General features: G+C 48.1%; 1 protein-coding gene across 2 annotated transcripts in view; it reads right to left on the bottom strand.

Annotated features, from left to right (window-relative positions):
• The window catches only part of NABP2 (nucleic acid binding protein 2), a 74,158-nt gene that overhangs the window by 47,809 nt on the left and 4,760 nt on the right, over positions 1–21,589 (bottom strand). The window lies entirely within an intron of this gene.

The raw sequence follows: 21,589 nt of genomic DNA, 5'->3' as shown, positions 1-21,589 counted from the left end.
GGTCTCCCGTAAAATACAATACTGAAATATATAATAAGGACTACTTTACTAAGCGTCTCATTACGCTGCATACAGTAAATACTCATTATGCTGCATTATTTAATACAGTATATACGGTACAGACGCAAATAGTACAGCATACAGTATATGATCCATCTACAGTACTTTATGAATATGTGAGCGTCCAAGTCCCGCAGACAAAACAACATAAAACCAGTAGTTTACACTGTCGCAAATGGACGTGTTAGAAGTTCACTATTGCCTCTTGAGATTAGGAATTTTGTACAGTATGTTAGCGTCCTAATCCCATAGCCATTACAGCATAATCAAAACCAATGGATTTATTCATCTGTCTGCGGCGAAGTGGTGAAGTGTTCCGCTTCCTATACTCAGAGTCCCGAGTTAGATTTCTAAAGTACGAATGCATGTTAGTTTTTTCCAGACACTTTATTATTTTTTTATTCACATAAACCAGGGCAAAGCTGCAGGAGCGGTTCTGTTAAGGTTCTATGCACCGTACAGTACACATACAATTCTGTAGCAGGGCAGACTCAATTGAAATGGCTACCACCTATGACTCCTTGCTCCACGGAGGCCCTAGGCTACGGAGCAAGTAACAGTCCAGATTGTGCAGGCTATGGGGCAATGCTGAAGGAGCGTCACAATCCCCTAGCTAAAATACACAGGGGCGATAGGACTAAGCGAGGTATATGCACATAACGATACACTGCAAAGTTCCCCATGGTTTTAATTATGCCTTTTCTTTGAACACAGTATTTTCGACTGCCTCGCCCTACACCCATCCCACTTTCCCCTTCCCCCCTGGGAGCCTGCAATGTACATGCAGTAGACAGGGAGGGAGTTCCGATCAGGTTACAAGACGTGCAACAGTATACTACTGTATGTAGGAAAATCCCCCGCCCACTCTGATTTATGTGAAACCTGTGTGCACCCTTCCATTGAATGTATAACAAAGAAAAAAAATAATAATAAAGTGAATGTTACAGGAACACATTAAAAAAAGGTTGGCACTTCCTTCCCATTGGTGTTGGTTTATGCCTTAGGGGACTCGGACGCAAATACTTGTATTTGAAAAGCACGTATTTTCCACTGCCTCTCCCTACCCCCATTGCCCTTCCCACCTGGGAGCCTGCACAGGTCATGCAGTGGACAGGGAGGGAGTTCAGGTCAGGTACAATACACAAATGCCGACAATCTACAGTACTGTGTTGCTCAGTTAGTTGCGTCGGAATACACTAGTTTATACTCATTACCGCTGTGTATTTGTATATAGCGGAATGAATCGCTGCTGCAGATTTACTTTGATTTATGTGAAACCTGTGTGCACCCTTTCATTGAATGTATAACAAAGAAAAACAATAATAAAGTGAATGTCACGGGAACATATAAAAAAAAAAAAAAAAGGTTGGCACTTTGGGACTCAAAGCTGGGACTCTCAGTGTGGGATGTAAGAGCCTTCATCGCTAGGTTGGTATGGAAGAGGAGACAATTAGCTACCAGAGGGTACCAACTCCAAGTTTCTGTGACCCCCACAAGGCTCATGGCAAGCGTCGGAACCCATGGTGGGTCTGAATTAACGGGCCCATTATAGTCTATGGGAAAATGAGTCCACTTTGCGTACTGATATCTCTGGTTCTGGGTGTCCCAGAGACTCGGGACTGGTACCATTTAAAAGAGGAGACTCTTGGCTTTCAGGGCAGACCAACAACTAGTTTATGTGACACTGGAAAGGGAAACAGTAAGCAACCGTATATCGGGTCCCCTCCAGTTGTCCGCCTAGCTTGCACAGGATGCAGGGTTTCTGGCTAGCTAGGAAATACTGTACAGAAATGCTAAGCATGGTAATTTGACATCCAGGAACATAGGGAGGAGTTTATCTCTCTCCATTATACTTAGAAAAATTACACTTGCCACTGTACGTTACAAGCTGTTCGTGCTAATTAGTACAATAGTAGAACATACTGTACAGAGATACTAAGTACAGTGATTTGGCATCCACAAACTTAGGGAGGAGCTTTAATCTCTCTCCATTGTAATCTTTCTAAGCATAATGGAGAGAGATAAAAGCTCCTCCCTAAATTCCTGGATGTTAAATTGCCATCCAGAGTATCGCTGTACTCTATGTTCTACTAGTGTACTAATTAGCACGAACAGCTTGTAACATACAGTGGCAAGTTTAATATTTCTATGTATAATGGAGAGAGATAAAAGCTCCCCAGTAAGTTCCTGGATGCCACATCACTGTACTTAGTATCTCTGTACAGTATTTTCTGTTAGGGTACTAATTAGCTGTTCGTGCTAATTAGTACCCTAATAGAACATACTGTACAGAGATACTAAGGACGGTGATTTGGTATCCAGGAACTTACTGAGGAGCTTTTATCTCTCTCCATTATACATAGAAAGATTAAACTTGCCGCTGTATGTTACAAGCTGTTCGTGCTAATTAGTACCCCAATAGAACATACTGTACAGAGATACTACAGACAGTGATTTGGCATCCAGGAACTTAGGGAGGAGCTTTTATCTCTCTCCAATATACTTAGAAAGATTACAGCGGAGAGAGATAAAAGCTCCTCCCTAAGGTTCCTGGATGCCAAATCACTGTCTGTAGTATATCTATACAGTATGTTCTACTAGTGTACTAATTAGCACGAGCAGCTTGTAACGTACAGTGGCAGTTTTGATCTTTCTATGTATAATGTAGAGAGATAAAAGCTCCTCCCTCAGTTCCTGGTTGCCAAATCACCATCCTTAGTCTCTCTGTATAGTATTTTCTATTAGGGTACTAATTAGCACGAACAGCTAATTAGTACCCTAATAGAAAATACTGTACAGAGATACTAAGTATAGTGATGTGGCATCCAGGAACTTACTGAGGAGCTTTTATCTCTCTCCATTATACATAGAAAGATTAATCTTGCAACTGTACGTTACAAGCTGTTCGTGCTATTTAGTACACTAGTAGAACATAGAGTACAGCGATACTCTGGACAGCAATTTGGCATCCAGGAATTTAGGGAGGAGCTTTTATCTCTCTCCATTATACTTAGATAGATTACAATGGAGAGATTAAAGCTCCTCCCTAAGTTCGTGGATGCCAAATCACTGTACTTAGTATCTCTGTACAGTATGTTCTACTAGTGTACTAATTAGCACGAACAGCTTGTAACGTACAGTGGCAGTTTTGATCTTTCTATGTATAATGTAGAGAGATAAAAGCTCCTCCCTCAGTTCCTGGTTGCCAAATCACCATCCTTAGTTTCTCTGTATAGTATTTTCTATTAGGGTACTAATTAGCACGAACAGCTAATTAGTACCCTAATAGAAAATACTGTACAGAGATACTAAGTATAGTGATGTGGTATCCAGGAACTTACTGAGGAGCTTTTATCTCTCTCCATTATACATAGAAAGATTAAACTTGCCGCTGTACGTTACGAGCTGTTCGTGCTAATTAGTACCCTAATAGAACATACTGTACAGAGATATGAAGTATGGTGATTTGGCATCCAGTTAAAAGCTGTTCGTGCTAATTAGTATACTAGTAGAACATACTGTACAGAGATACTAAGAATGGTGATTTGGCATCTGGGAACTTCCAGAGGAGCTTTTATCTCTCTCCATTTTACATAGAAAGATTAAACTTTCCGCTGTACTTTACAAGCTGTCCGTGCTAATTAGTACCCTAATTGAAAATACTATACAGAGATACTAAAGACGGTTATTTGGCACCCAGGAATTTAGGGAGGAGCTTTTCTCTCTCTCCATTATACTTAGAAAGATTACAATGGAGAGAGATAAAAGCTCCTCCCTAAGTTCGTGGATGCCAAATCACTGTCCTTAGTATCTCTGTACAGTATGTTCTACTAGTGTACTAATTAGCACAAACAGCTTGTAACGTACAGTGGCAAGTGTAATTTTTCTAAGTATAATGGAGTGAGATAAAAACTCCTCCCTATGTTCCTGGATGTCAAATTACCATGCTTAGCATTTCTGTAAAGTATTTCCTATCTAGCCAGAAACCCTGTATCCTGTGCAAGCTAGGCGGACATCTGGAGGGGACCCGAAACACGGTTGCTTCCCGTTTCCTTTTCCAGTGTCACATAAACTAGTAGTTGGTCTGCCCCGAAAGCCAAGAGTCTCCTCTTTTGTATGGTACCATTCCTGAGTCTCTGGGACACCCAGAACCAGAGATATCAGTACGCAAAGTGGACCCATTTTCCCATAGACTATAATGGGACCGTTAATTCAGACCCACCATAGGTTCCGACGCTTGCCATGAGCCTTGTGGGGGTCACAGAAACTTGGGGTTGGTACCCTCCGGTAGCTAATTGTCTCCCCTTCCATACCAACCTAGTGATGAAGGCTCCCACCTCCCATGCTGAGAGTCACAAAGTGCCAACCTTTTTTTTTCTATGTTCCCGTGACATTCACTTTATTATTGTTTTTCTTTGTTGTACATTCAATGAAAGGGTGCACACAGGTTTCACATAAATCAAAGTAAATCTGCAGCAGCGATTCATTCCGCTATATACAAATACACAGCGGTAATGAGTATAAATTAGTGTATTCCAACGCAACTAACTGAGCAACACAGTACTGTAGATCGTCAGCATTTGTGTATTGTACCTGATCTGAACTCCCTCCCTGTCCACTGCATGACCTGTGCAGGCTCCCAGGGGGGAAGGGCGATGGGGGTAGGGAGAGGCGGTGGAAAACACTGTGCTTTTGAAATACAAGTATTAACGTCCGAGTCCCCTAAGGCATAAACCAACACCAATGGGAAGGAAGTGCCAACCTTTTTTTAATGTGTTCCTGTAACATTCACTTTATTATTATTATTTTTCTTTGTAATACATTCAATGGAAGGGTGCACACAGGTTTCACATAAATCAGAGTGGGCGGTGGATTTTCCTACATACAGTAGTATACTGTTGCACATGTCTTGTAACCTGATCGGAACTCCCTCCCTGTCTACTGCATGTACTTTGCAGGCTCCCAGGGGAGGAAGGGGAAAGTGGGATGGGGGTAGGGTGAGGCAGTGGAAAATACCGTGTTCAAAGAAAAGGCATAATCAAAACCATGGGGAACTTTGCGGTGTATCGTTATGCGCAAAGACCTCACTTATCCCTATCACCCCTGTGTATTTTAGCTAGGGGATTCTGACGCTCCTTCAGCATTGCCCCGTGACCTACCAAATCTGTGCTGTTACTTGCTCCATAGCAGAGGGCCTCCATTGGGCGAGGAGACACAGGCGGTAGCCATTTCAATTGAGTCTGCCCTGCTATAGAATTGTATGTATACCATATGGTGCATAGACCCTAAACAGTACAACTGCTCCTGCAGCTTTGCCCTAGTTTACGTGAATAACTCCCTCCCTGTCTACTGCATGACCTGTGCAGGATCCCAGGGGGGAAGGGCGATGGGCAAGCGGGAGGCGGTGGAAAATACTGTGCTTTTGAAATGCAAGTACTGTATGAGTCTGAGCCCCCAGTAGCATCCTGCTAGCCTATTGCCCTTCCCCCCTGGGAGCCTGCACAGATCATGCAGTAGACAGGGAGGGAATTCAGGTCATGTGCAATACACAAACACCGAATATCTACTGTATAGTACTGTTTTGCTCACAGTAGCGTCAGAATACACTCATTTCTACTCATTCCCGCTGTTTAGTTGCATTTAGCGTAAAGAATCGCTCCTGCAGATGTACTCTGATTTATATGTAACTTGTGTGCACCTTTCCATTGACTGTCTTACAATGTAGATAAAATACAGTGTATTATTACAATAAAAAAAAAAAAAGAAGGCACATCACGTCTCGAACCCTGGACCCCCAGCGTGGGAGGTGGGAGCCTTCACCCCTAGCCCACGACGCCTCATGAGAGACTCCCAATTTCATGTGTGAAAGTACTGCAAACAGCGCCCGTCCCCCACCCCATTGGTGTTGGTTTATGCCTTAGAGGACTCGGATGCTCGCATTTGTAAAGCACGGTATTTTCCACCGCCTCCTGCTAGCCTATTGCCCTTCCCCCCTGGGAGCCTGCACAGATCATGCAGTAGACAGGGAGGGAATTCAGGTCATGTGCAATACACAAACGCCGAATATCTACTGTATAGTACTGTTTTGCTCACTTAGTAGCGTCAGAATACACTCATTTCTACTCATTGCCGTTGTGCAGTTGCATTTAGCGTAAAGAATCGCTCCTGCAGATGTACTTTGATTTATGTGAAACCTGTGTGCATCCTTCCATTGGATGTATTAGAGAGAAAAATTTTTTTTTTTAAATGAATGTCACGGGAACACATAAAAAAATGGTTGGCATTTCCTTCCCATTGGTGTTGGTTTACAGTATGCCGTAGTGGACTCGGACGCTCATGTAATTGCATTTCAAAGGCACAGTACAGTATTTCCCATCGTCTCCCCCTACCCCCATAGCCCTTCCCCCCTGGGAGCCTGCACAGGGAGGGAATTCAGGTCATGTGCAATACACAAACGCTGAAGATCTACAGTACTGTTTTGCTCAGTTAGTAGCGTCAGAATACCCTCATTTCATTCCCGCTATTTAGTTGCATTTAGCGTAAAGAATCGCTCCTGCAGATGTACTCTGATTTATATGTAACTTGTGTGCACCTTTCCATTGACTGTCTTACAATGTAGATAAAATAATACAGTGTATTATTACAATAAAAAAAAAAAAGAAGGCACATCACGTCTCGAACCCAGGACCCCCAGCGTGGGAGGTGGGAGCCTTCACCCCTAGCCCACGACGCCTCATGAGAGACTCCCAATTTCATGTGTCAAAGTACTGCAAACAGCGCCCGGCCCCCACCCCATTGGTGTTGGTTTATGCCTTAGAGGACTCGGATGCTCGCATTTGTAAAGCACTGTATTTTCCACCGCCTCCTGCTAGCTACTGTAGCCCTCCATTCCCAGACGCTCATGTATTTTAAAAGCACGGTGTTTATACATTGTCCTGTACATTCTTCCTTTTACACAATTACTGTAGTTGCGTCTCCATACACATACAGTACTCCATACTTTTTCCACCGCCTCCCGTTACGCCTACAGTATTGCCAGAGCTGTAGATCAATCCGCCGCTATACTGTACGATCGAAAGTACTGGATTAGTGGAGCATTAGCCACACAGTGGTGGAGATGTGTAATGCATGATGAGTATCTAGATCGCCTCAACGCGCCTACCTGTGATTAAACTCAGCTATCGCCTTAGCGTGACTAAACGCCCGTCTCGGCGGAGCAACAGTCAAGATAAAGGTGGCTACATCTGTACCTGTCACCACACATTTCTGATGGGCAGGATAGATGATAACTTATGTCCTAGATGTGGATCACGGCAGGCTACAGTGCCTGTGGGGGTGTCCTATTATCAGGAGATTCTGGGTCCAGGTATGGAGATATGTTACTCAACACCTGGTTATTTACCATTAACTCCTGAGTGGGCAATATTTGGTATAACACCTGAGGGTACTAAAGTACCACAGGGTGTTAAAAAGTTGTTAATAGTTTCTGCAGCGGCTAAAAAAATTGACCTTACAGATGTGGATACAATCCACAGCTCCCCCATTATCACTTTTTTGGGAAAACTCTTTATCATGTTTTCAGAATGGAATGGCCAGAGGCTTCTCTACAAAGAACAGTTCACTGTAAAATTATTTGAGACATGGGAAAAGGAGATTTATGGTAAGAACTTACCGTTGTTAAATCTCTTTCTGCGAGGTACACTGGGTTCCACAAGGATAACATCGGGGTGTAGAGTAGGATCTTGTTCCGAGGCACCAACAGGCTAAAGCTTTGACTGTTCCCAAGATACTCAGCGCTGCCTCCTCTATAACCCCGCCTCGGTGCACAGGAGCTCAGTTTCGTTAACCAGTCCAATGCAGTAGCAGGCAAGAGAGACGACAACCGTTAGTAGCCACACACACCACATTCTCACGACAGGAGAAGGAATCAGCGGCTAATGCCATAAAAACCCAAGGAAGCTAAGTGCGTCAGGGTGGGAGCCCTGTGGAACCCAGTGTACCTTGCAAAAAGAGATTTAACATCGGTAAGTTCTTACCATAAATCTCCTTTTCTGCAGCGGGGTACACTGGGTTCAACAGGAATAACATCGGGGATGTCCTAAAGCAGTTCCTCATGGGAGGGGACGCACTGTAGCAGGCACAAGAACACAGCGTCCAAAGGAAGCATCCTGGGAGGCGGAAATGTCAAAAGGCATAGAACCTTATGAACGTGACCGCCTCAGAAAATCCTTTGACCCTCAGAACTGAAGCTTCAAGAGAGTCACACCGTCAAAGCCAGCCGGGCAAAATACTGGTATACACAAGGGCCCTGAACGAGGAGGTCTGGGCGTTGCAGAAGTAGAAGGGAACGCTCTACTGATAGACCCTGTAGGTCGGAGAACCAATGCCGTCAGGGCCAAGCTGGGGCGATCAGAAGTAGGATTCCTCCTTCTTGTTTGAATTTCCGTATCACCCTGGGCAGAAGTGACACCGGAGGGAACACGTACGGCAGCCAAAATTTCCATGGAATTGCCAGTGCGTCCACGAAAGCTGCTTGAGGATACCTTGTCCTTGCTCCGAAGACCGGAACCTTGTGATTGTGTCTGGTAGGCCCCACTTGTCCACTAGGAGTTGAAATACTTCTGGATGGAGGCTCCACTCTACGGCGTGTACGTCCTGACGACTGAGGAAGTCCACTTCCCAGTTTAGGACCCCCCCGAATGAACACTGCTGATATGGTTGGCAGATGGCGTTCCGCCCAACGAAGAATTTGTGACACTTCCATCATTGCCATGCGGCTTCGAGTGCCACCTTGGTGATTTATGTACGCCACCGAGGTGGCATTGTCCGACTGCACTTGAACAGGCCTGTTCTGTATCAGATGCTGGGCCAGGTTCAGAGCATTAAACACCGCCCGCAATTCCAGAATGTTTATCGAGAGGAGATTCCTCCTTGTTCCACCGACCCTAAAGTGAGTGTTGCTCCAACACCGCGCCCCAACCTCTCAGACTGGCATCCGTCGTCAGAAGAACCCAGTTGGAGATCCAAAAGGGACGACCCCTGCTCAATCGTTGGTCCTGAAGCCACCAGCTCAGTGACAGACGGACCTCCGGAGACAAGGAGATCATTTGAGACCTGATCCGGTGAAGCAGACCATCCCACTTGGCCAGAATCAACTTCTGTAGAGGGCAGGAATGGAATGGAGCGTACTCCACCATGTCGAAAGCAGACACCATGAGACCTAGCACTTGCATCGCTGAATGTATCTACACTTGCGGACGAGATAGGAAGCATCGAATCCTGTCCTGAAGCTTCAGGACTTTCTCCTGAGACAAGAACAACCGCTGGTTGTGAGTGTCCAACAACGTCCCCAGGACCAGGGAAGATTTCTTCCAGTGGATGAGCCATCTGTGGGCTTGCAGAAACTGGATAGTCAGATCCAGATGGCGTAGGAGAATTTCTGAGGAATTTGCCAGGATCAACAAGTCGTCCAGGTATGGCAGGATCCTGACCCCTTGACGGCGGAATACAGCCGTCATCACCGCCATGACCTTAGTGAAGACTCTCGGAGCCGTGGTCAAACCAAATGGTAACGCCGGAAACTGGTAATGGAGGTTGCCAACCGCAAACCTCAGGTATTGCTGATGCGACATTGCAATAGGAATATGCAGGTAAGCATCCTGTATGTCCAGGGAGACCATATAATCCCCAGGTTCCAAGGCCAGAACAACAGAGCGAAGAGTTTCCATCCGAAACTTGGAGACCCTCACAAATTTGTTCAAGGACTTGAGGTTGAGAATGGGCCAGGAGGACCCATTCGGTTTCGGGACGAGGAACAGCGGTGAATAGTACCCCTTGCCTCTCTCAGCCAGAGGCACCTGTACTACCACTCCTGTGTCCAGAAGGGACTGTACTACTGACTGAAGAGTTTTTGCCTTCACCTGATCCGAAGGGACGTCTGTCAGGCAAAATCGATGAGGGGGACGATTTTTGAAGGCTATGGCGTAACCTCGAGTGACGACTTCCCGTACCCAGGCATCGGAAGTGGTCTTCAACCATTCTTGGGTATACCATAGAAGTCGGCCCCTACCCTGGGATCCCCCAGAGGGAGGCCCGCCCTGTCATGCGGCAGGCTTGTCAGTCTTGGAAGCAGGCTGACGGGCAGCCCAGGCCCGTTTGGGTTTGGGCTTAGTAAGCTTGGAAGTGCAAGCCTGTTTCGGGTACGCCTGACCCTTTGCTTTCCCTGAAGGATGAAAGGAGCGAAAGGAAGTACTCTTAGCCTTCGGTACCGAAGGAGCAGTACTAGGCAGACATGCTGTTTTAGCAGAAGCTAAGTCAGCCACGATCTTGTTGAGGTCTTCTCCGAAAAGAATGTCTCCCAGGGTTTTCTTAAGAGTCCAGATCCACGGATCAGGACCGCAGCCAGAGAATCCGGCGAGCCAGTATGGACGTAGTAGAAGCCTTGGCCGCAAGAATACCAGCATCAGAAGCCGCCTCCTTAACGTAATGAGAAGCTGTGACAATGGCCCTCATTCCGAGTTGTTCGCTCGCAAGCTGCTTTTAGCAGCATTGCACACGCTAAGCCGCCGCCTACTGGGAGTGAATCTTAGCTTAGCAAAATTGCGAACGAAAGATTCTCAAAATTGCGAATAGAAATTTCTAAGCAGTTTCTGAGTAGCTCGACACTTACTCTGCCACTGCGATCAGTTTAGTCAGTTTCGTTCCTGGTTTGACGTCACAAACACACCTAGCGTTCGCCCAGCCACTCCCCCGTTTCTCCAGCCACTCCCGCGTTTTTCCCAGAAACGGCAGCGTTTTTTCACACACACCCATAAAACGGCCAGTTTCCGCCCAGAAACACCCACTTCCTGTCAATCACACTCCGATCACCAGAACGAAGAAAAAAACCTCGTAATGCGGTGAGTAAAATACCAAACTTCTTAGCAAATTTACTTGGCGCAGCCGCAGTGCGAACATTGCGCATGCGCAGTTTGCGGAAAATCGCTGCGATGAAAAATAACGAGCGAACAACTCGGAATGAGGGCCAATATACGATAGACATTGTCTAGCATGATCAGAAGCGTTGGAAGACATCTCAGCTTCCAACTCCTGAGCCCACGCTTCAATAGCCTCTGCAGCCCAAGTCGTTGCAATGGTGGGCCGATGCACAGCACCTGTTAAGAGTGTAAATCTCCTTTAAACAACCCTCCACACGATTATCTGTCGGTTCTTTCAGAGATGAGACGGTAGTAACAGGCAGAGCAGAGGATACCACCAGTCGCGCCACCTGTGAATCTGCTGGCGGGGGTGTCTCCCAATTTTTACTTAGCTCTGCCGCAAGGGGATAGCGAGCCAGCATCTTCCTGTGAGGAGTGTATTTTTTTCCTGGATTTTCCCAGGAATCCTGACGTATGTCAACTAAATGGTCAGAAGGAGGTAAAACTTGTTTAACTACTTTCTGACGTTTAAACCTGTCCGGTTTCTTAGGGGCAGCATCCGGCTCTGGGTTATCAGTAATTTGCAGAATTAGCCTGATAGCCTCCAACAAGTCAGGAACATCCACCTGTGAAACAGATTCCCCATCAGAAGCATCAGGATCAGAATCGGTGGGTTCAGTATATACGCCATCCCCATCAGACGAGGTGTCTGGGTCGTTGATGGATTGTGAGGAAGTAATAGCCTGCTTAGAGGACCCCGTGGTCTTGTGCGGGCGAGGGTTCGATTTCTGTTTAGTCAGAGATTGGTTCAATTGCTGAAACTGAGAGGACAGTTGATCTGCCCATGGAGGATTAACCGCAGGGACCATAAGCAATTGTACCGGCACAGGAGGTCCCATAGGGGGCGTTAGTCTCGTTACTAGCATACTCAGTAATGTGGAAAAAGTAGCCCAAGGCAGGTCATTTTGAACCCCCGTTGCTACGGTCCCACTGGGGGGCAAGGAACCCCCAGAACCCTCAGCTGCTATATTCTCCTCAAATGTGTCTGCAGCGTCACCACCACGCAATGTAGGATCAGCCCCAGCTCCGTCGCCCCTTGTAGCTGACATATCTGAAAGCTCAATGCGAGGCAACCCAGTACAATAACAGCAGCACAATACCCGACAAGAACCCCCTGTGTAGTATATGTGCACAAACAAAGAATTCTAGAGGTATATGGTGACTAAAATTCACAGAGAAAAATACACAATAAGTATATCTTGTGAAACATCTATATTAGATAATAACCCTGATGCACGTAGCCCCCTCAGGTTATAGAATATAGGGATAGCAATCTGAATGAGATACACAAAATGGAGGTCACACAGCAGCTATATGCACACACACACAGTCACTATGTACAATGTAGAAATTATGACATGCAATAAAACTGCACTGGACTAGCAATACAGAGAAATACTAAGTATGGCTATACAGACAATAGATATAACAATAAATACTGGATGTATATCACAGGGTACTTGTACTAAATAACCCTGACTAAATGCACTCTTTCTTAACTAACACTGTCAACAGGCATGTAGAATACTTAAGTGTCCTGTAAAATGCACAGCGCTGACATGCAGGCGGCTTTACAGAGGAGGATTTGCCCAGACAGTCCCAGGATCAGCTCAGCTTGTCCTAATGGCGCCCAAACGCTGACAGGGAGTGAGGGCGAGAGAGATATGCAGCTCCAGGGCGGGAACATTTACTCTAACTGGCGCCCTGGGGCTGGGGCTACAGGTCAAAGCCTTATCCCCCCGGCTGGACTTCACCACCGGGTACTGTGGGCTGTATAATAAATGTTTTTTAATAAAACAGACCTGTGCCCTTGCCCTGGTGGTCTAGTGGGGTCCCTGTACTGCCACAGTGTCCACCGGCCACGCCGGATCGCGATTTCCCGTGGGTCTTGCCTGGGGGACCCACTTACCTCCTCCCTGAGTGTGGTCACACGATCCAGGAGGGCAGCAGTGGTGTGTGTGACTGACAAAGAGGAACTGGAGCCTCCACTGTAGGTACCAGGCAACCAGGGCGCGGGCGTGTACAGCGCTGCTGGGGGAGGTGATGGAGCTGCAGCAGGAGATGTCTGACTGACATCTAACACTCACAGTGTCTCTGCTGCAGCCCTTGAAGTCTTCATTTTTCACTTTGAAAAGCTCTTCTCAGGGCTACTGGAGCAGCCCCCCTGTTGTATGCCTGCATTGCATGGCACCAACTACAAAATTGAGCTCCTGTGCACGGAAGCGGGGTTATAGAGGAGGCGGCGCTATGCATTCTGAGAACAGTCAAAGCTTTTAGCCCGTTGGTGCCTCGGAACAAGATCCTACTCTACACCCCAATGTCATTCCCAGAAAACTTGTTTAATAACCTTCTGACATTTAATCTATCCGGTTTCTTAGCGGTAACAACAGGTTCTGGGTCATCATCAATTTGAACAATCAGCCTGATAGCCTCCAATAGGTCAGGAACATCCACCCGTGAAACAGATTCCCCATCAGAAGCATCTGGATCAGTGTCTGAGGGGTCAGTATATACGCCATCTTCATCAGACGAAGTGTCTGGAATATGGGTGGATTGTGAGGAAGTAATGGCCCGCTTAGAGGACCCCTTCATCTTAGGTGGGCCAGGGACAATATGTGGCTGTACGGGCACGTGAGGTCCCATAGGGGGCGTAAGTCTAGTTACCAGCGTATTTAGTACAGTAGAGAAAGTAGCCCAAGGTGGGTCATTATGGACCCCCGTTTCTACTGCCCTACTGGAGGGTAGTGAACCCCCAGAACCTGAACCCTCTGCTGCTATGTTTTCCTCTAATGTGTCTGCAGCGTCACCACCACGCATTTTGGGATCAGCAACAGCACCCTCACCCCTTGAAGCGGACATATCTGAAAGTGTAAACACGGGCAACAAAGTAAAATATCAGCAGCATAATACCTTACCAAGAACCCCCTGTACAGTGTGAAATCACAAACAGAGGATTCAAGAGGCATACAGTGACTGAAAATCACAGAGAAAAAATAAGAATTTACTCACCGGTAATTCTATTTCTCGTAGTCCGTAGTGGATGCTGGGAACTCCGTAAGGACCATGGGGAATAGCGGGCTCCGAAGGAGGCTGGGCACTCTAGAAAGATTTATGACTACCTGGTGTGCACTGGCTCCTCCCACTATGACCCTCCTCCAAGCCTCAGTTAGGACACTGTGCCCGGACGAGCTGACATAATAAGGAAGGATTTAGAATCCCGGGTAAGACTCTTACCAGCCACACCAATCACACCGTACAACTCGTGATACTATATCCAGTTTGACAGTATGAAAACAACTGAGCCTCTCAACAGATGGCTCAACAATAACCCTTTAGTTAACAATAACTATTTACAAGTATTGCAGACAATCCGCACTTGGGATGGGCGCCCAGCATCCACTACGGACTACGAGAAATAGAATTACCGGTGAGTAAATTCTTATTTTCTCTGACGTCCTAGTGGATGCTGGGAACTCCGTAAGGACCATGGGGATTATACCAAAGCTCCCAAACGGGCGGGAGAGTGCGGATGACTCTGTAGCACCGAATGAGAGAACTCCAGGTCCTCCTCAGCCAGGGTATCAAATTTGTATAATTTTGCAAACGTGTTTGCCCCTGACCAAGTAGCTGCTCGGCAAAGTTGTAAAGCCGAGACCCCTCGGGCAGCCGCCCAAGATGAGCCCACCTTCCTTGTGGAATGGGCATTTACAGATTTTGGCTGTGGCAGGCCTGCCACAGAATGTGCAAGCTGAATTGTACTACAAATCCAGCGAGCAATAGACTGCTTAGAAGCAGGAGCACCCAGCTTGTTGGGTGCATACAGGATAAACAGCGAGTCAGATTTTCTGACTCCAGCCGTCCTGGAAACATATATTTTCAGGGCCCTGACAACGTCTAGCAACTTGGAGTCCTCCAATTCACTAGTAGCCGCCGGCACCACAATAGGCTGGTTCAGGTGAAACGCTGACACCACCTTAGGGAGAAATTGAGGACGAGTCCTCAATTCTGCCCTATCCATATGGAAAATCAGATAAGGGCTTTTACATGATAAAGCCGCCAATTCTGACACTCGCCTGGCTGAAGCCAAGGCCAATAACATGACCACTTTCCACTTGAGATATTTCAGATCCACGGTTTTTAGTGGCTCAAACCAATGTGATTTTAAGAAACTCAACATCACGTTGAGATCCCAAGGTGCCACAGGAGGCACAAACGGGGGCTGAATATGCAGCACTCCTTTCACAAATGTCTGAACTTCAGGTACTGAAGCTAGTTCTTTTTGAAAGAAAAATCGACAGAGCCGAGATCTGTACTTTAATGGAGCCTAGTTTTAGGCCCATATTCACTCCTGCTTGCAGGAAATGCAGAAATCGACCTAGTTGAAATTCCTCTGTCGGGGCCTTTTTGGCCTCGCACCATGCAACATATTTCCGCCATATGCGGTGATAATGCTTTGCCGTAACATCTTTACTGGCCTTAATAAGCGTAGGAATGACTTCCTCCGGAATACCCTTTTCCTTTAGGATCCGGTGTTCAACCGCCATGCCGTCAAACGCAGCCGCGGTAAGTCTTGGAACAGACAGGGCCCCTGCTGTAGCAGGTCCTGTCTGAGCGGTAGAGGCCACGGGTCCTCTGAGAGCATCTCTTGAAGTTCCGGGTACCACGCTCGTCTTGGCCAATCCGGAACCACGAGAATTGTGTTTACTCCTCGCTTTCTTATTATTCTCAATACCTTTGGAATGAGAGGCAGAGGAGGGAACACATAAACCGACTGGTACACCCACGGTGTCACTAGAGCGTCCACAGCTATCGCCTGAGGGTCCCTTGACCTGGCGCAATATCTTTTTAACTTTTTGTTGAGACGGGACGCCATCATGTCCACCTGTGGTTTTTCCCAACGGTTTATCAGCATCTGGAAGACTTCTGGATGAAGTCCCCACTCTCCCGGGTGGAGGTCGTGTCTGCTGAGGAAGTCTGCTTCCCAGTTGTCCACGCCCGGAATGAACACTGCTGACAGTGCTAGTACATGATTCTCCGCCCATCGGAGAATTCTTGTGGCTTCTGCCATCGCCATCCTGCTTCTTGTGCCGCCCTGTCGATTTACATGGGCGACTGCCGTGATGTTGTCTGACTGGATCAGCACCGGCTGGTGTAGGAGCAGGGATTTTGCTTGACTTAGGGCATTGTAGATGGCCCTTAGTTCCAGAATATTTATGTGAAGGGAAGTCTCCTGACTCGACCATAGTCCTTGGAAGTTTCTTCCCTGTGTGACTGCCCCCCAGCCTCGAAGGCTGGCATCCGTGGTCACCAGGACCCAGTCCTGTATGCCGAACCTGCGGCCCTCTAGAAGATGGGCACTCTGCAGCCACCACAGTAGAGACACCCTGGTTCTTGGAGACAGGGTTATTAAGCGATGCATCTGAAGGTGCGATCCGGACCACTGGTCCAACAGGTCCCACTGAAAGATTCTGGCATGGAACCTGCCGAAGGGAATTGCTTCGTAAGAAGCCACCATCTTTCCCAGGACCCGCGTGCAGGGATGCATGGATACCTGTTTTGGTTTCAGGAGGTCTTTGACTAGAGATGACAACTCCCTGGCTTTCTCCTCCGGGAGAAACACTTTCTTCTGGACTGTATCCAGAATCATACCCAGGAACAGTAGCCGTGTCGTCGGAACCAGCTGTGACTTTGGGATATTCAGAATCCAGCCGTGCTGGTGCAGCACCTCCTGAGATAGTGCTACTCCCACCAACAACTGTTCCTTGGACCTCGCTTTTATTAGGAGATCGTCCAAGTACGGGATAATTAAAACTCCCTTTTTTCGAAGGAGTATCATCATTTCCGCCATAACCTTGGTAAATACCCTCGGTGCCGTGGACAGTCCAAACGGCAGCGTCTGGAATTGGTAATGGCAATCCTGTACCACAAATCTGAGGTACTCCTGGTGAGGATGGTAAATGGGGACATGCAAGTAAGCATCCTTGATGTCCAGGGATACCATGTAATCCCCCTCGTCCAGGCTTGCAATAACCGCCCTGAGCGATTCCATCTTGAACTTGAATTTTTTTTATGTATGTGTTCAAGGATTTCAAATTTAAAATGGGTCTCACCGAACCGTCCGGTTTCGGTACCACAAATAGTGTGGAATAGTAACCCCGGCCTTGTTGAAGTAGGGGTACCTTGATTATCACCTGCTGGGAATACAGCTTGTGAATTGCCTCTAACACCGCCTCCCTGTCTGAGGGAGCAATCGGCAAGGCAGATTTTAGGAACCGGTGGGGTGGAGACGCCTCGAATTCCAGTTTGTACCCCTGAGATACTATTTGAAGGATCCAGGGATCCACCCGTGAGCGAGCCCACTGATCGCTGAAATTCTTGAGGCGGCCCCCCCACCGTACCTGGCTCCGCCTGTGGAGCTCCACCGTCATGCGGCGGACTTGGAAGAAGAAGCGGGGGAGGACTTTTGCTCCTGGGAACCTGCTGTTTGTTGCAGCCTTTTTCCCCTACCTCTGCCTCTGGACAGAAAAGAACCGCCTTTTCCACGCCTGTTTTTCTGGGTCCGAAAGGACTGAACCTGATAAAACGGCGCCTTCTTAGGCTGTGAGGGGACATGGGGTAAAAATGCTGACTTCCCAGACGTTGCTGTGGAAACTAGGTCCGAGAGACCATCCCCAAATAATTCCTCACCCTTATATGGCAACACTTCCATGTGCCTTTTAGAATCTGCATCTCCTGTCCACTGGCGAGTCCATAAGCCTCTCCTAGCAGAAATGGACAATGCACTTACTTTAGATGCCAGTCGGCAGATTTCCCTCTGTGCATCTCTCATATATAAGACTGAGTCTTTTATATGGTCTATGGTTAACAGGATCGTGTCTCTGTCTAATGTGTCAATATTTTCTGACAGTTTCTGACCACGCAGCGGCAGCACTGCACATCCAAGCTGACGCAATAGCTGGCCTAAGTATAATGCCTGAGTGTGTATATACAGACTTCAGGATCGCCTCCTGCTTTCTATCAGCAGGTTCCTTGAGGGCGGCCGTATCCGGAGACGGTAGTGCCACCTTTTTAGACAAACGTGTGAGCGCTTTATCCACCCTAGGAGGTGTTTCCCAACGTGACCTATCCTCTGGCGGGAAAGGGAACGCCATTAGTACCTTCTTAGGAATTACCAATTTTTTATCAGGGAAAGCCCACGCTTCTTCACACACTTCATTTAATTCATCTGATGGGGGAAAAACTACGGGTAGTTTTTTCTCCCCAAACATAATACCCTTTTTAGTGGTACCTGTATTTATATCAGAAATGTGTAACACCTCTTTCATTGCCTCAATCATGCAGTGAATGGCCTTAGTGGGCATCAGGTTAGACTCATCGTCGTCGACACTGGTGTCAGTATCAGTGTCGACATCTGGGTCTGCGGTCTGAGGTAGCGGGCGTTTTAGAGCCCCTGATGACCTGTGAGACGCCTGGACAGGCACGAGCTGAGAAGTCGGCTGTCCCACATTTGGCATGTCGTCAAATTTCTTATGTAAGGAGTCTATACGTGCACTCATTTCTTTCCATAAGTTCAACCACTCAGGTGTCTGCCCCGCAGGGGGTGACATCCCTTCTAAAGGCATCTGCTCCGCCTCCACATCATTATCCTCATCAAACATGTCGACACAGCCGTACCGACACACCGCACACACACAAGGAATGCTCCAACTGAGGACAGGACCCACAAAAGCCCTTTGGGGGGACAGAGTGAGAGTATGCCAGCACACACCAGAGCGCTATATAATGCAGGGACTAACTGAGTTATGTCCCCTATAGCTGCTTTTTCTATAATTTATACTGCGCCTAAATTTAGTGCCCCCCCTCTCTGTTTTTACCCTTTTCTGTAGTGTAGACTGCAGGGGAGAGCCAGGGAGCTTCCTTCCAGCGGATCTGTGAAGGAGAAATGGCGCCAGTGTGCTGTGGGAGATAGCTCCGCCCCTTTTCCGCTGACTATTCTCCCGCTTTTTTCTATATTCTGGCAGGGGTATTTTCCACATATATAGCCTCTGGGGCTATATATTGTGGTATTTTTGCCAGCCAAGGTGTTATTATTGCTTCTCAGGGCGCCCCCCCCCAGCGCCCTGCACCCTCAGTGACCGGAGTGTGAAGTGTGTATGAGGAGCAATGGCGCACAGCTGCAGTGCTGTGCGCTACCTTGGTGAAGACTGATGTCTTCTGCCGCCGATTTTCCGGACCTCTTCTTGCTTCTGGCTCTGTAAGGGGGACGGCGGCGCGGCTCCGGGACCGAACACCAAGGACTGGGCCTGCGGTCGATCCCTCTGGAGCTAATGGTGTCCAGTAGCCTAAGAAGCCCAATTCGGCTGCAAGCAGGCGAGTTCGCTTCTTCTCCCCTTAGTCCCTCGCTGCAGTGAGCCTGTTGCCAGCAGGTCTCACTGAAAATAAAAAACCTAAATCTTTCTAAGGGCTCAGGAGAGCCCCTAGTGTGCATCCAACCTCGGCCGGGCACAAAATCTAACTGAGGCTTGGAGGAGGGTCATAGTGGGAGGAGCCAGTGCACACCAGGTAGTCATAAATCTTTCTAGAGTGCCCAGCCTCCTTCGGAGCCCGCTATTCCCCATGGTCCTTACGGAGTTCCCAGCATCCACTAGGACGTCAGAGAAATACGCAATAAGTATATCCTGTGAAACACCTATATCAAATAATGAACCTGACGCACTTAGCCCCCCTCAGGGTACAGAATATAGGGATAGCAATCTGAGTGAGAGATACGGAGTAGAAATCACACAGCAGCTAAATAAACACACACACAGTCGTCACATGTACAATGCAGAAATTATGACAAGCAATAAAACTGCACTGGACTAGCAATACTAAGTAAAGCTATACAGAGTAATAGATATAACAATGCACAGTAAAGACTGGATGTATATCACAGGGAACCTGTATTACATAACCCTGAAGTAATGCACCGTTTCTTAACTAACACGGTCAACAGACATTAGAATACTTAAGTGTCCTGTAAAATGCACAGCGCTGATAATACAGGCGGCTTTACAGAGGATGCTTTGCCCAAACTAGGGAGGCCAATCCCGGGATCGGGATCCATGGCGGGATTCACGGGATTACACTGCGCATGTGCGGGAGGGAGTGTGTGTAAGTAATACTACTTACAATTAGGCGGGCGGCAGCCATAGACGAACGCTGAACGCGGCGGCACTTCAAATGTGGCGCCGGCCGCCAGCCAATCAGAGCTGGCGGACCGGCAGCCAATCAGGGAAGCTGTCGCGGCAGCCAATCAGGAGCGACTGCTGCGGCCGCTTCACTGATTGGCTGCTTTCATTTGAAATGCCGCCACGTTCAGTGTGTCCATGGCTGGCGCCCACCTAATAGTAAGTGGTACTTACACCCACCCTCCCTCCCGCACCGCTACCAACCCTCCCCACTACCTACTGTACATCCTCCCACCCAGCTACCTACACCCTCCCGCCCAGATACCTACACCCTCCTGCACTGCTACCTACACCCTCCCTCCCTTCCCCGCCGCTCCCTACACCCTCCAGCGCTGCTCCCTACACCCTTCTTCACTGATCCCTACTGCAATCCCGGGATCGATCGTTTTTCAATCCCGAATCCCGGGATTGAAAAAACAGCCCGGGATTGGCTTCCCTAGCCCAAACAGTCCCAGGATCAGCTCAGCATGTGAAGATGGCGCCCAAATGCTGACAGGGAGTGAGGGAGAGAGAGAGAGAGATGCAGCTCCAGGGCAGGAACATTTACTCTAAATGGCGCCCTGGGGCTGGGGGAGGGGCTACATGTCAGAGCCTTAGCCCCATGCTGGACTTCACCACTGGGTACTGTGGGCCATATGAAAAAGGTTTTTAGTAAAACAGACCTGTGCCCCTGCCCTGGTGGTCTAGTGGGGTCCCTGTACTGACACAGTGTCCACGCCAGCGCGCACGGTCAGATCGCGATTTCCAGCGGGTCCCGTCTGGGAGACCCTCTTACCTCCTCCCTGAATGCGGCCACGCGATCCCGGAGAGCTGCGACTGGTGTGGGTGCCCGAAGTAGAGAACCGGAGCCTCCGCTGTAAGTACCCGGCAACCAGGGACACGGGAGTATACAGTGCCGCTGGGGAGGTGAGGGAGCTGCAGCAGGAGATGTCAGAATGACATCTAGCACAGACAGTGCCTCTGCTGCAGTCCTTGAAGTCTTCAATCTTCACTTTTAAAAGCTAATTTCAGGGCTGCTGGAGCAGCCCTGCCTGTTAGCTGCCTGAACTGCAGGCACCAACTTACAAACTGAGCTCCTGTGCACGGAGGCGGGGTTATAGAGGAGGCGGCACTGAGCATCTTGGGATCAATCAAAGCTTTAGCATGTTGGTGCCTCGGATCAAGATCCTACTCTACAACCCGATGCTATCCCTGTGGAACCCAGTGTACCCCGCTGCAGAAAGTTATATAGAAACCCTGTCCCGCCCATTAAAGGAGCAAGTGTGGAGATGTCTTAAAAACACATTATGTTATGAAACACGTATTTATGAACAAGATCCCCCA

Source organism: Pseudophryne corroboree, chromosome 2, assembly GCF_028390025.1.
Source record: "Pseudophryne corroboree isolate aPseCor3 chromosome 2, aPseCor3.hap2, whole genome shotgun sequence".
Classification (NCBI taxonomy): Eukaryota; Metazoa; Chordata; class Amphibia; order Anura; family Myobatrachidae; genus Pseudophryne; species Pseudophryne corroboree.
Note: the sequence above shows the minus strand (reverse complement) of the source record. Positions and strands in the feature narration are given on the sequence as shown.